Source organism: Ursus americanus, chromosome 1, assembly GCF_024610735.1.
Source record: "Ursus americanus isolate L20-20 chromosome 1, mUrsAme1.1.p, whole genome shotgun sequence".
In the NCBI taxonomy this organism is placed as follows: Eukaryota; Metazoa; Chordata; class Mammalia; order Carnivora; family Ursidae; genus Ursus; species Ursus americanus.
In genome coordinates, this window is record NC_142127.1 from 26,285,402 (window position 1) to 26,301,855 (window position 16,454).

Consider the following 16,454-nt stretch of genomic DNA (forward strand, 5'->3'; position numbering starts at 1 on the left):
GTAATTAAAGCAAGAATAGCCCCATGGCTCACATGATCCCTTTTTCTGATGGAGGGAGGAGGCAGAGAGGAGCACAGGAAAGAGAAAAGACTTAGGTTGAAAAATTACATCAAATCCATGATTGAAATTTATATGTTCCAAACATATACACAAATGTAGTGAAGAATATAACGAATCCCCATGTTCCCATTAAGATTCAACAATCAATTCATGGACAATCTTGTTTCATGTATATCTCCACTTAATCTTATTTTACTAAGATGATTTGGGGCAAGTCTGTCACATTTTTTTATCTGTACATATTTTCAAACATACCTCTAAAAGTTAAGAATTCTTTTTATTTAAAAGGCAATTGCAATATTATTAACACACTTGAAAATTTAACAAAAATTCCTTAATATTATTCAGTAACAAGTCAAAGTTCAGATTTCTCCAATTTTCTCATATATATATTTCTATATATAAATATAAATTTCTATAAATAAATTTCATATATATATATAAATATATAATATATATATATATATATATATATAATATATAATATATATATATATATATATATATATATATATATACAATTTGTTTGAATCTGGATCCTAATAAGTCCATAGATAGCTTGGGGAATATGTCTCTCTTCAGTCTCTTAATCTATAGGTATCCGTCTATCTTTCCAATTTTTTTTCTTAACATCGATTTGGTGAAGAAACTGAGTCATTTGTCCCGTGAATTTTCTGATTTTAATGGTTACATTTCAGTGTTATCTCTTGAGATGTCCCCTCTGTTTCCTATAAATTGATACTTTAAAGGCATAATTAGATTCTGCTTTTTTTTTTTGACAACTCTTCATAGATGTGTAGTGTATTTCTCATTGCCTCCTTTTTTTGTGATATTAGTAGCTGTTATTATTATCTAGATTTCTTAATTCATTATGGGCTGCAGTATATTAATTCTATTAATATAATTTCTTTTTATCTTACTAGCTAAAATATTTTTATTAAAAGAAACTTCCCCTACTTGATTAGTTGAAGAATTACATGTTCATTATAATTTGTATATGTAACTCAGGATAAATACTGGATTTAACCCTTTATTTACCAGTTTCAACTTATTTTCTAGCATTCTTCAAAGTGACCAATGAGAACTGTGTGAGTTTAAACTGTTTCTTTTGATCTCATGGATTTAAAAAATACTTGGACCTTGAACTTGTAAGTCAGACGGATGTAGGTTTTCATCCTGAGTCCTCTGTGTTACACCAGAAAGAATCTTTCCTTCTTACTTCCCATGATTAAATCCTGGATACTTTTACCTTCCTTCCACAATAAGATTTTCTCTTGACTCTGGTGACCAAGTTAAAACCTCCCAAATGCATCATTTCACATTCAATTGTTTAGTGCCTGATTTCTTTACTAGGCTGTAAGTTTCATATGGGCATGGACCGTGTTTTCTTTTAACTAAGCATCAGATCTCCATTATGAGTATGTCTGCAAATATTTGTTCATTGAATGTTGAAAAACTGGAGTAAATTAATCTCTCTGAGCTTCCGTTTTCTCATCTGAAAAATCGGGTAATTATACCAATGTCACAATACTGATGTGATGTGAAGATTAAAGGAGACAACAGGTGCAAGACACCTGGTCTGTTGCAGGCATTCTCAAGTGGTAGCCAGTTGTACTACCATTTCATATCTAATGACCTTGGACGCTACCTGCCTGAGAAACAATTACGAAAAAATAATTATCTGCTTCTGTTTATGAAATGCTATGTCGGATGGCAGACGCACAGCATTTACAGAGGTCTAAGATGTCCTGAAAGGGAAGGGAGAAAGAAGTAGCATTCAGGTCTCCTGTCTCCAAAGTGTTGTGGGGGAGATGAGGTAATAATTGAAAATGATCTCAAAATAATTATAAAGAATTATAGGAACCAATTAAATCTGAGGGGATGGATGAAGTAGTTTAAGTTAGTGAAAGGAGGGGAAGCACGTACTCTGGAGGAGGATTTGTGAGTGGAAGAGAAAATCTGAAGTTAGGGCTGGTCTCAGTGTCAAAAAAGGAAGTTGCTGTTTTGGGAAGGCTGACTACATGTCTTCCCCTACTCACTTAACTATCTCTTCCATTGGCTGGCGATCATTCAAATCAGAGTCTACCCTTATGCAAATGCTGAAGTTTAGATATTTTCTTACTCACACCACACTTCGTCCCACCTCCATAATTTTGTTCAGGCTGCTCCTTCCTCTGGAATGCCCCTCTCGCTTTTCTCTACTTGGTAATATGTCAGGAGTCACTTCTTTTGGGTGTCGTTCTCAGACTCTTACCCCAATCCACCAGATGTGTTACGGATTTTCATTTTGGCAAACTCAATATGCTAACGGCGTGGAGGCCAGAGACCAATTAGAAGAACCTAGGGACTAGGGATGTCATAGTCCAGGTAGATGATGAGGCCTGGGACTGAAGCAGTGTGTTTGGACGAAAGGGGACACATGAGGAAACAAATTCAGGAGGGAGAGCTCACAGTGCTTGAGTGCAGTGTTTCATCTGAGGTGGCTGCGAAGCGTTCGGCACACAAGGAAGTAAAAATGTTGGCCCCTTAGCACAGTCCAGACCTTATGATTCTCGTATTATTTGGTGTCTGGACTTCCTCCTGCTCCTACTCCTTTCCAGAAAGCTGTGTGACCTTGACTTTCCCCCTGTTTTCCCAGGACATCCTGTACATATCCCTATGGCCGCGTTTACCGTGCTGTTTCTATCTGCTGACTTCCCCGAACTGTGAGCTCGGGAGCCTGAGAACTCTCTTATTCATCTTTGTAACCTCAGCAGGGTGCTCCACACATACTTAGTGTTTAAGAAATAACAAATGGGTGACTGAGGTCTTATCTAACCATTGTACACTTACACTCAGATAAGAGATTTAGTTACCTGGAAGGATAGATCAGTAACGTGTTAACACGTGAACCTAAGTTAGTTTATCTGATTGACCCCTTTTCAGCAGCAAGAACAGAGTGGGGGTGAGTTGGCGGGGCCCAGCAAGCTGAAGGTCGGCTGCACCTGCTAACTCTCGGCCCTGGCTGAGATCTAGGAAGAAAGCAAAGGTGGTTTGTATGTTTGGTTGTTGTTTTCTGAGCATAATCCCTGTGTAGGAAAGTAGGAGAAAGCAAGAAGTATTTAGGGAAGAGCAATCGGTTTTTCAGTCTTGGCGAGACTGTAGAAACGGAGCCGGGACACACCGTGCAGAGGTTAGCGGGGGTGCGCAGCTGTTGGAGAGCCTTACAACACGGACACGACAGGGTCGTATGCAGAAATAGCCACCATAGAGATGCATACTAGCCTTTCCAGAAAAAAAGCCATCTTATATTTGCAGTGTTTTATATATGCACAGAGAACTTGCTCATTTATCTAGGTTCTTGAAACGGTTATCTGCCTAAGAGATGCTTTTTGACATAAACAGCTATCTACCTGGTGTCAGAATTTCTCAATAGATAAGACACACTTGTGCTCAGGAAGGAACTGCTGCAGTAAGAGAGCACACCGAACTTTTATTGTTCGTGTGGGAAGAAAGGCATGTGTCAGAACAACAGGAAAACCCACTCCGGTGTATGTGAACCTGATGTGGAGAAGGGGTCGTCAATCGTATCAGGCACACCGAGAGTGGCCATTCTTGCGACATGGACTGTCTTAGAAATCGTTGCTTTCTGAATTTTTTAGTGCTGGCAGAGATGAAATGAAATCCAGGATTTTTTTCAGACAGTGTTAGCAATGAACAATAAGACGTTTATCATTAATAATCAGACTGATCTTATAGTGTCTCATAGGATTTAGCCCTTGTCTGTGTTTGTCCAATTAGATGTTTCCATCCATAACATGTGTTTCTTTCCTAGGTGGAGGGATGGGCAAGAGTGGATCTTTTTCTACGAAAATTTCTGTTTTCTCTCATGTTTAAATATACCAAATTTCATAGCTATTTTCCAATAGCTATGCATTTGCTTAAAAATCTTGTTTAAATATAGAGATTTGCAGGTGACATTTTGACGTCTGATTTATATGGAATCTTAAGAAATTATGCTAAATACACCTTTAAATTATACTGATTAGGAAGTCTATGAGAAGGACACTTTACAGAAATGCCAACAGGGTTGAGACTAGAACAGAGATGTTCAAATATAATGGTTCTGGCCTCCTTTGCATTATTATGAATTTTTATTTGTTTCCTTATTAGTGTCAGGTCGACTTCCCCTGAGAAATCTGGATGGACAATTTAAAGGAGGTATGTTTCCAGGAAGACTTCGTGGCGAGATTGGAAAGAAGTCGTAGTGAAATACGGCAGAAGTCATTATAACGTGACCTTGAGTCTCATAACTCTGGAGGAAGTAGGTACGAGGTAGTGGCAGAAAGGGAAAGATACTGAGGTGTTTCTAACAGAAGCACAGGAATATGTGGCAATGATAGAACATTACTAAAGTTTTCCTCTAGAATGAGTCATTGCCAAATATAATTTGAAGCTTTATGCAGCCTCAAGAAAATATCAATTTCTATGATTTTTTATGAACTTGCACTTTAGAAACGGTGGCAAATTGATAGACAATGAATAAATGCATTCAGGATTCACAGTTGAAGCTTATATTGTGGCTTGAGTGTAGCTACGTGATACCAAAGTTCGTGACACATGGATGTCTTTCCGACAGTCTGATTTGTTAAAAACAATACTGACCTAATTTGCCTGATAGCTAAGTATTCTGGCTTGATTGGGAAGCAACTTTTGCATTATACTTCAAGACTAGACAGTAGTTTCTCAGATCAAGTATCTAACCACCCTAAAGAAATGAATTTCATTGCAAAGCCGAAATGATGGCATACTATAGTCCCTAACTTAATTAGAGACAGATGTACCTCCAGGCTATTAAGCTCCGTATTGTTAAATGGTGATGGGAGCATCTCCCTTCATCAGCGTTATCCCAAATGTGATCTTAATATTGTTGTACTGAATCTGTGTTGATATCTTGTTATTTTTTCCTTCTTGTTTTTGTTTGGGTGGTAGTCAGGGTGTGTGGTGGGGTGAATGTTCAGAGGGTTGGGTGCCCATTTGTATGTATTTCCAAAGGATAACACTGAAAAAAAGTCAGCGGAAGTATAACTGGAGTTCTATGTCCTCAACTTTTTGCATCCAGGAAAATTTCTTATGTTAAACAAAAATCCGAACAAAGAGACTGATCTCTGTTCCCATGTGAACTATTTTCCTATCAGCATAAAGTATAATAAAATGTGATAAAAAGCAAAATTTGGCATAGTTTTGTAGGCGCTTGATATTGTAGGTGCATATATGTCAGATGTTAAACTAATTTATTATAAACGAAATTTAGTATAAATTTACTCTAGCACTGTAAAATGAGAGGCAGATAGGATATCTTCTCTAGAGAGCACATAGTTAAAATAATACTTGGAAATGACAAATGGTCAAATACGAGCCTTTTTTTTTTTTTTTAAGATTTTGTTTGCTTATTTGTCAGAGAGAGAGAGAGCACGAGCACAAGCAAGGGGAGGGGCGGAGGGAGAAACAGGCTCCCCGCTGAGCATGGAGCTCAATACAGGACTCAATCCCAGGACACTGGGGTCATGACCTGGGCTGAAGGCAGATGCTTAACCGACTGAACCACCCAGGTGCCCCTGGGCATATCTTTTCATTTTAGAGACACATCACTGTAATCACTGTATAGACAAATTTAGTAATAGTGTGCATTTTACTTCTAGGAATTTGGTGACCAAAGTATTTTGCCTTCCTGCTAGTGTTCTGATAATAAGATTTCATATTCTGTGAGCATTTCATATTTCTTCATCCTCTGAGCCCATGAAGAGTCATCAGCTCTTACATCTCTACTCCCCCAAGATAATGCTAAACAGGAGTCAGTTCCTTCCATAGGCACTGTCAGTACCACATGGCAGACTGCCTCTTCCAGGAACTCTGATTGGTTCAGTTTGCAGGAGCCCATGAGGATTGTACCATTTTCAGTGGCAATTTTGTCAAACTGAAACACCACTTGTCTACCGCCCAGTTCAACATTCCCTTGATTCTTAGGAAGGCCTGGCCTCCATTTTGAAAACAGAAAACAAAACCACAGATCTATGAAGGTCAAAGGGGGAAGTTAAGAAAGCTGTAGCAATTGTTAAGACGTGGAAACTTCTTGTTTAAATTTCATCAGCTTCACTTATATTGACTCTCAGGTAGACATTCTAATGACCTGTAATTCTGTTGGGTACTTCATGAAGCAGAGGGAAATAGTAGACACATGGATAGAGTCAAAGCTGTAATATTGGTAATTAGCTCAATAGAATAAACAATGGGAGTTAGACTATTTGCTAGAAGTTTGAGTGCAAATTTGACAAGGCAAGGAAAATAGATTGTACTCCAGAGAGAACTAGTTGACACTTGAATTCTGAAAGCTCCAGATTCCCTCCTTGTTGAGTCCTGCAAATAGAGAAGAGGGTAAGAAAGAGAAGTAATTCAAAAGGCGGGGGGGGGGGGGGAGGTTAGGAGAGTAAACTGAATTTTTCCATGGAAATAAGATGTTTTTTTTTTTTAATAATTTTTTTCACCCCTTTTAAGCTATTGCTTTCAGTTTACTTCAATGCAGTCACTGAAGTAGCTTAGAAAGAAATCTTTGATATGCCAGATGAACCAAAAGTTTTAAAATATCCTTTTGTGCCTCCATTTATAATGCAAATAGTAAGTTGGCACTTTGGGTTCATTTCACCATCGTCTCTGAAGTGGGTTAACATACACAGAGTGAGGAAGTGAAGGGAGTCCCACAAGAGAGCACATCTTTGATAGTTCAATAATAATAAAAAATGTATTTAGGTCTTTTCTAAATACCTTTCACCTCCTAAGAATATAAAAAATGAGAGGAAGAGATCTAAGAAGAATAAACTGTGGTTGTCTACTACGTTAGCTGAATGACTAAAGAGATTGTTCTATGAACTACCCAATACTTAAATATTCCTAAGTCTAGCCTTTATGAGCTCATAAAAGACTTTGCTTATGTGTCTGGGAAACCCAGTATCTTTATATACTGTCAGAACAGAACTAACATACTGTTTCAATATAAGTTTGAAAACCAGCAGATATTTTGTTCTGTAAAGCAACTGGGCGATCACCTTAAACCCACGTTTACATTTTAGTTTTATCGTACATAAACAGTCCCTGGCTGAAGTAGTTTTAAAAACTGGTAACCTATGTTTGAGAATGATGGAAAGCGACTGAATCCTGGTTGAAATATTATTGCCACTGTAGTGTTTTATTCATGGGAAGCTCCAATTTTTTTTCAGATATACTAAAAAAGCCAAAATTCATTAATGTCAGAAACACAAATGAGGGTTGGCACTGATCATGCATCCATGCTAGGAGGAGGGAAGGCTGGGAGCCCCGTACCGTGTATAAACCCCAGATTCCACTTTCTCATTTGAGTTCCTCTGTAAAGCCTCTCATGCATTCGGAAGCTCGAGAATTTCTTCTAGGCAACTGTTGTCAAAATATATTTTCCGACAAATACCCCCAAAAAATGCAACCAAGAGCAATAACGTTTCAGGAAGCTTTAGCTCAAGTGTGAGTAATAACCACTGGATAAACAGAAGTTTTACGGTCTTCTGTTTCATGATTGAGCTTTTCAAATGTAAACAATTTATAAGGAAAAAAGTGGGCCATGTCAGATTGGAGAAACAGAGAAAAGCTTGATAGGAGAGGTGGTTAGGACACGCCTGTGATTCCAAACTGGTTGAGATATCTTCTCTTTGAAGTCATCATTCCTTACCCCCTGCCCTCCACCTCCCTCATGGGCACTGGCATGGATTTTTTTTTTTTTTTTTTTTTTTTTGCCTGTGCTTCTCTCAGGGACCTCAGTTCAAACTCCTTCACAATCTCCCTGACTCTTCTCCCACTTGGGCTTATTGAGAAACTCTTATTTCCCAGGTGCTCTCCTTGCCTCAGCCTTGCTTAAGTATCTCATATATATATATATATATATATATATATATATATATATATATATATATATATATTCTTTTTAAGATTTTATTTATTTGAGAGAGAGAGTGAGAGCGCACAAGCAGGGGGAGGGGCAGAGGAGAGGGAGAAGCCGGCTCCCTGCTGAGCAGGGAGCCTGACATGAGGCTTGACATGGGGCTCAATCCCAGGACCCTGAGATCATGACCTCGGCAGAAGGCAGATGCTTAACCAACTGAGCCGCCCAGGTGCCCCTCTTATGTATATTTCTTAATGGTCTATAGTTTAGGAGAAAAAAGATCTCCCAGATATTCCCTTTCTTTTTTATCTGAGCTGAACTAAGGTTTACAACTCTGATTAGAGACAAATTTTTATTTTTCCACACTGTCAATTGAACACAGCTGGTATAAAAGTGATCGACGCTGAAATGTTTAGCATAACAAGACTTACTTGCAGAAATGATGATAAAATACCATGAGAAATCATGCTGTATGTACTCTGGAGGGGATGCTGTTGGAACCCTGCCTAGATCCCCTTCAGTGGCTGGTACGTGCTCCCCTGGCTGCTTTGAGTGTGGCTGGTAAACTCAGCGCTGCCACCTTCCCCGGAAAATTGCCTGGGAAGGAGGAAGCTCGCAAAGGCCAGCCTCTAGGCCTCAAGGTGGACAAGTGCTGAGGTGCTCCAGAGCTTCTCCATGGTGTCAGCTGAACTTGTCTCCAGAGGAGCCCACTTTCCTGTCTAGTGTTCTTTCCTTCTTTCTTCCCTTTCCTTCTTCAAACACCCCTCCAAAAAAAAAAAAAGTCATTTGAACAAGAATTCCTATCTCGTTCTGTTTCTAGAGCGAGTCGCGTAAGACATTCACCTTGAAAATAAAGAAAATTTTTAGACTTATTTGACCAAGTATTCAATATATAAGAAATGACCAAGTTTAAGATGGACATGGATAGAATAGCCTTAGGTTTGGAAAAACTGAATAAAACTTTAAGATATTTTTAGTTGTGTCAAAACTTAAGAACTACAGAGATATTATCTTTTGCCTCATAAAAAAGAGGAAATACTTTTTAAGGAGTTGCAAGTATTTAAGATGTTATTAGCCCAGAAAAATCCCATGAGTGGGACTGCCATAGTCTCCTAAGTACTCACATTATGACTAACTTTATAATTTCCAAAGTAGTTTCAATTATGTGACCTCAAGTCAATCTCATGACAGGCATGACAAGCAGGGATAATTATTAGCCCCATTTTCCACATGTGAAGGCTGTGCCTCAGAGAGGTTAAATGACTTGGCCGTTATCTTAGAGTTAGTAAGTACCTGACCCACAGTCGGTCCTCAAACTCAGGTATCTGTGTGAAACATGAGCGAGATTTGCCAATTAATTTAAACCATGTTAAGTTTATCAGAGGCTGGGTCTTCATAATTCTGTTATTAAGTCTATTTGGGCTGCCTTAGCAGTCCAGCTGCTAATCTGGAGTTAATCTTGGGCAAAGTGGTCAAATTCATATTAAATGTGTATATTGATTATACACAAATGTGTATATTGATGTGTAATAAATTATCCTAAAGACCAGCACATTAAAACAACAAATATTTATTATGTCACAGTTTCCATGGGTTAGGAATCTGAGGGTTGCTTAAGTGCCTCTGCCTCAAAGACTTCTCAAAGCCATCATCAAGGTGTTAGCCAGGGTTGCAGTCTCACCTAAAGGCTCAATTGAGGAAGGATTTGCTTCTAAACTCTGGTAGTTGTTAGCAGGATTTAGTTCCTGGGGAGCTATTGGATTGAGGGCCCCATTTTCTTACTAGCTGTTGGTCAGAAGCCATCCTCATCCCATATCACATGGCCCTTTCCATAGGACAGCTCACAAGATGGAAGCTGACATCCCTCAGAGTGGACAAGTGACAGAGTAAGAGAGCACAAGCAAGGTGGAAGCCAGGACATTTTTTTTCTAACTTAATCTTGGAAGAGACACCCTGTCACTATTTCTGTGTTCTGTTGGTTAGAAGTGAGTCACTAGGTCCAGCCCACTACCAGTGGGAGGGGATTACACAGGATATGAATATCAGGAGGCAGGGGCCATTTCAGTGGCTGCCTACCAAGAGGTCGGTTGGCTTTCTCATGTATGAGGCCCTGCCACTTGATCCAACCCCTTGTTCTCTCTATACAGAGGCACTGGATTATTCTCATGATGTTAATTTCATGGGGTTAGGTGTATGTGCCCTGGTTGAACGCTCTTCTCATTTGTTCTTCCTCCCACCCACTCTTCAATTTCTCTTCTTTTGTTCCTCCTTTCTTGCTTCCTCTGCCCTACTGCTTCTATCTCTACTCACTTCTCGCTCAGACTCCTTGCTTCTCTCTCTCTCCTCATTCTCTCAGCAGTCACTTTCCTTTTGGAATCCAAGTCGTCTACATCTTTCTTGCTACCATGTCATTTACTGCTCCTCTATCTACTCACAGGGACAACAGGCAACCAGCAATTTTAGATGCTGGCTTTTAAGTTTCTAAATAAAGTGATTTAATTCATCTATGGGGTTCAGTCTTTCTCCCAAGTTCTGCTAGGAAGATGACACCATGATGAAGTGAGACAATATGCTTTTTATAGAATATTGAAAATCCCATTTTGGGGGAGGGTAGATTTTTTCCCCCCCATTTCTCTATGTATAATGCCAGGTCTCATTTGTGTCCAGTGTCCACTCTTCTTTTATGTTACATTCTTAAAGAATTTAAACTCAAGATGATCATAATGGTGATCATAGTAATGATGAGATGATAATATAATTACGATGTTGCAGGCTAAAGTATACTATTATATCATTTGTCCAAAACAACATTTTTAACTCTTGATGTCAGGGACTGACTGTAAACTTTATCTCTATTTCCAGGATTTAGCACCATTTGAATGAATAAATGAATGCAGCACTTTAGCAGAACAATAGTATATTGGACAGGTTGGCTATTTCAGCTATTAAAGATAGTGTGGAAAAATGGTTTTCCCAAATCTTATGTGAAATTCTGGAAAATTACTAATGGTATCTCTACTTCTGTTTCTCAGCAAGAGAAGATGCTCTCAAGACAAAAAAAGAGACTTATCCGACCCAGCAGAGAGCATTTCTCCCACGGGGTGAGGAGGGGGGTGATGTGCATTAATTATCTTGTTTTGGTCTAGGATGACTGATAGCAATTCCATGGACTGTTTTGTGATATTAGACAAAGGTTCTTGGGGCAAAATGTGATTAGAATATGTTCAACTCGATGACATGTATGTTAAGCCTATTGGCACATAGCAACCAATTTCATTGCATGACCTACTGGCTAGAAACATCAAAAGTAGGAGTCAAATCATTTGGAGAAGAGTTGTTTAGTGAGTTAGAATGAATGGAGTCTTTAGTGAGCACCGGCATCAAATTCTGTCCTAGTTTGTTGCTTGTCATGCCCTGCTCTCCATCTGGGATGCCCAAGGCACTCTTTTTCAGGACACTTGACCTACAAGTCATATTTCAGGAACTACTGATTTGGAGCTTGCTGATGGAGTTTAGACTCTGAGGAGTCCGGCTGCTGGATTACATACAGACTAATGACCCATCAGATGCTAAAGGCAAAAGCTTAAAGTGCACTTGTGAATTAAACCACAGTATTGTCGGAAAGGAAGAATTTATTATGTCATTAAATTTAATGCAATAAGTTTTGCTTCTTTAGATGCACTGCACTGAGGGAAAAGTAAGAAATTAATTTTAAACAAGCGTTATTTTTCTTCCACGTACCCAGGTAAAGGATATTCATGTGAAAGGGAATATTTTATTGGGATTAAAAGAAACCATTAGCAGGAATGATAAATTGTGAAAAGTGCGCATGGCTGCCTAGCCAGACATGAACTTTACAGATCAGAGACTGTGCTTCAGTGAGGAAGAGGAAAACCAGCCTTGCCTAATTTAATGACACCCTGAGTGAAGTTTTCAGGGCTTTGCATAAAATCTCAGAGGCTCCATGATATGAAGATGTTAGCAATAATCATAGTTGATGTTTAGAGTTTAATCTGAAAGTCAGAAAGGGTACAAAATGAAAATCAAGATGGTTTTTTTTTTTTTTTTGCTTCAAATCTAGTATATGAAGAAAATTCTCTTAATTTAAATATTACAATAAAGCATAGAAGCATAAAATATGTGCTGTTGAGTTTTCTACATAATACCTCACGGTTGCTTTATAGCAACAGATAAAATGTGAGGAAATTGCTGAGTGTTTGCACCTTTTGTCATTTATCAATCAAAACAATCTGATGATTCTCACAGGGGGTTCTAAATGAATTTCAGTGTTATAGAGGTAAAAACAAAAGTTAGACATTATCATATTGATAACACCCATTCTAATAATCGAGAGAATTTTAGTATTAGTATTCCAGGTAATAAATTTTCTATTAGTGATTATTATGTAGTGGACTAAAAGAAAGAGTGCAAATCCTCAAAGAACAGATTCTGGTCATTTTTTTAACTGAATAAATTCCACAGCAAATAGCTTATGTCAAATAAGAGAAAAAAATTACAGTTGACCATTGAACAACCCAGGGTGGCGGGGAGGGGGGGGTTGTGGGGGAGTGGGGTTTCGAGACACCCATGCCCTGTGCAGTGGAAAATCTGTGTAAAACTTTTGACTTCCCTGAAACTGCATTACTAATAGCCTACTGTTGATCGGAAGTCTTACCGATAACATCAACAATTAACACATGTCTTGTATGTTGTATATATTATACACTGTATTCTTAAAATCAAGCAAGCTAGAGAAAGAAAATGTTATTAGGAAAATCACCAGAAAAGATAACCTACTGAAAGGGAGAAGAGATTTGCAAATAACATATCCAATAAACAGTATCCAAAATATATAAAGAACTGATACAACTCGATACCCCAAAAAAACAAATAATCCAATTAAAAAATGGGCAGAAGACATTTCTCCAAAGAAGACTTACAGATGGCCAATGGACATATGAAAAGATGCTCAACATCGCTTGTTATTAGGGAAATACAAATCAAAACTAAGTGAGATATTACCTCACACCTGTCAGAATGGCTAAAATTATAAACACAAGAAACAGCATGTGTTGGCAAGGATGTTGTAGGAAAAGGAACTCTTGCGCTGTTGGTGAGAATGCAAACTGGTACAGCCACTCTGAAAAACAGTATGGATTCTCCCCAAAAAGTTAAAAATAGAACTACCCTATGATCTAGGAATCGTACTACTGGGTATTTACCCCCAAAATACAAAAACACTAATTCAAAGGGATGCATTCACCCCAATGTTTATAGCCACAGTATTTACAATAGCCAAATTATGGAAGCAGCCCGAGTGTCCATCAATAGATGAATGGATAAAGAAGATGTGGTATATATATATATATATATATATATATATATATATATATACAATGAAATATTAATCAGCCCCAAAAAAGAATGAAATCTTGCCATTTGCAACAACATGAATGGACCTTGAGGGTAAACTGCTAAGCAAAATAAGTTAGTCAGAAAAAGACAAATACCGTATGATTTCACTCGTGTGGAATTTAAGAAACAAAACAAATGAGCAAAAGAAAAAAAAAAGGAAAGAGAGACAAACTAAGAAACAGACTCTTAACTATAGAGAACAAACTGATGGTTCCTAGAGGGGAGGTAGGTGAGGGGAGGGGAGAAATAGGGGATCGGTGATAAAAGAATACACTTAAAATAAAATAAAATAAAATAAAATAAAATAAAATAAAATAAAATAAAATAAAATAAAATAAATAAAATAAAATAAAAGTGATAAAATCACCAGGAAGAGAAAATACATTTATAGTACTGTACTGTAAAAAATCCGTATATAAGCGGACCCACACAGTTCAAATCCATGCTATTCAAGGGTCAACTACACTGTGAAATAGGCTTATGCCCAAGAAATTAAATATTGTAATTTCATTAGCTTTCTTTCCTATCATGGGATATGCAAATTCTGTGCTTAAGGTGAACATAGAAATAATAACCAATGGAGCACTTTTTTTCCTTTATTTATTCATTGCTAAAGGTGATGGCTTTAATTTTTTAAAATACAGTCTGGTTTGGTATTTTCCTTTTCCTTTCTCTCTCTCTCTCTCTCTCTGTCATGTTGAAATCACAAGGTTTGTTTTGGTTTTATTTCTGAAATTTTAATCTTTATTTTTTAAAGATTTATTTATTTATTTTAGAGAGAGAGAGGGTGTGAGTGAGTGGGGGGAGGGGCAGAAGAAAAGAGTCCTGAAGCAGACTCCTCAATGAGCGCAGAGCCGGACGCGGGGCTCAATCCCAGCACCCTGAGACCATGACCTGAGCCAAAACCAAGGGTCACTGCTTAACCGACTATACCACCAAGGCACCCCTGAAATTATTTTAATCTTGGATCACTACCAGGAATAATAGACAAGAAATCCCACCTTCTAGTTATTCAATATGCTTAGTAATGCAAAGAATGTTTTAAAAAAGAATGGTTTGGTGGTTTCAAATTTCAAGGTAAGATCAGCAAGGGAAAACTGAGATGGGAAATTCGTCTGCCCTTTGTGGAGCTTGTAGCTTCCCCAAAAGTGTCCTACTCCACAATTCTGGGATGAGTATCCGGACTGCTTCCTTTGTCAATTGTTTTTTTCCCCTAAAAATAGAAGATGTTGGGGTTTTTCTTCTTTTTTTTTTTTTAAGATTTTATTTATTTATTTGAGAGAGAGTGCCAGAGAGAGCGCACAAGCAGGGGAAGCAGAAGGAGAGGGAGAAGCAGGCTCCCCACTGAGCAGGGAGCCTGAACTGGGGCTTGATCCCACGACCCTGGGATCATGACCTGAGCCAAAGGCAGTTGCTTCACCGACTGAGCCCCCAGGCATCCCAAGAATGGAAGGTTTTAAGTGAGGAATGACACAGACCAAGGTCACCATGGCCATCCACAGAGATTTCCTAAAGAACCTTCGTGTGCCCATTAGTGGAGTATCAGAAAGGAAATGAAATTCCACTCGTAAATACCATTTTGAGTAGCTCTCATACATTGGTGAAGCTAGGTTTTTATCTGTATCTATAAAACGGTGGTCTTTATACCTACCTCACGAATTTCTTGTGTGGGTTAATTAAGTACTTACGCTCCTATAACACTGCATAGAGTATAGAAAGACATGATGTACTTCATATGTACTTGTTAGCTCAGTGTTTCTCAAATTTTAGTCTTCGAAGAATCATCTGGGATCTTGATAAAATGCAGATAGTAACTCAGTAGGTGTGGGTTGGGGTCTGAGATTCTGCATTTCTAGTAAGTTCCCAGGTGATGTCAGTACAGCGGATCCACAGACTGTGAGCAGCAAGGATTAGGTATTGACTTATCCTATTGCTTAGTTACAGCTGTGACTCTAGAACATTGAGGTTTTCTCAGTCCTGCATGGAGGGCTGTCTTTTACTGATGATCTAGAAGCCTCTGAGAAGGTGCACAGCATTATTTCATATGTATTTCTTGCCCATACCCTCTCTTAAAAATCTGAAGGATTATATAATGCATCATAGAAAGAACTGCCACATGTAATTCCTAATTTAAATTCTAACCCATAATCCCGCCCTCCTCTAACCCATAATCCCACCCTCCTTTCAGGTGATTCCCATTTATACTTTGGAAGCCAGTAAGGCCTTTGGGAGAAATGAGTGCTCTAGGGGAGTAGAACTCTGTTTTGTAAATTCAAAAACCATTTTTGGATTACACTACCAATAGTCTTCATGCTGAAGCCTACCTGCTGTGTCCCTGGGAAGCCTCTTCGGGATTTCATTTCAGGGATGGTATTTAGCAAGATCCAGGTGCTCGCTGCCCCGCAGACTTGCACCGTCATCCGTCCTGTTTACAAGCTTTACCCACCGATACCGACGTTGCCTGCGCTGTTACTTCAGGTATGGGGTTGTGAACCTCATTGATCGTATTCCCTACGCTGTACTTCTCATCCCTGTGACTTATTTGTTCTATACGTGGAAGTTTGTGCCTCTTAATCTCCACCACTTATTTCTCCCACCCCCCCACCTGAATTTTGTTTTCAATCTAAAAAAGAAAATGGGTTCTGAGGGAGAAATAGGGGGTTAGAAATGTGAGTTTCGTGTGCGTTTTATCTTTTTATTTATATTCAAACATTGAAGTACAACTTATCCTTGTCCTGGACCGCAGTAAAATGGAATGAGGGAGTAATTCTGACTTAAAGTCTGAATTTACAAACTCTAAATGCTACCTAAACTGACAGAATGTGTGAGTTAATATTTATCCTGCACCTTGATACCTTCGGATGAAAAGTGCTACCTAAATATCAAGCACTGTGAACCCTGTGAATTTCCAGTCCTTATAATTTGCTAACAGCGAGCTCCTCAGTGGTTTATTATGGAAGGTGTTCCTTTTGCAAGACCACAGCAGTGCTGGCTTGTGCCGGTGTCTGAACTCATTAGTAAAATCACACTTCTC

At 38.5% G+C, this 16,454-nt stretch overlaps 1 protein-coding gene across 6 annotated transcripts in view; it reads left to right on the forward strand.

The window, feature by feature from the left end:
* LOC148110725 (uncharacterized) overlaps positions 1-16,454 on the forward strand; it is a 149,516-nt gene that overhangs the window by 28,493 nt on the left and 104,569 nt on the right. For 4 of the 6 annotated variants that reach the window (XR_015723732.1, XR_015723734.1, XR_015723735.1 and 1 more), the window contains exon 4: positions 4,219-4,260. The gene's annotated coding sequence lies outside the window, so the exon portion shown is untranslated. Of the gene's footprint in view, positions 1-4,218; positions 6,575-16,454 lie in introns of those variants that run through there. The other 2 variants (XM_087860606.1, XM_087860607.1) reach the window with 1 other exon arrangement.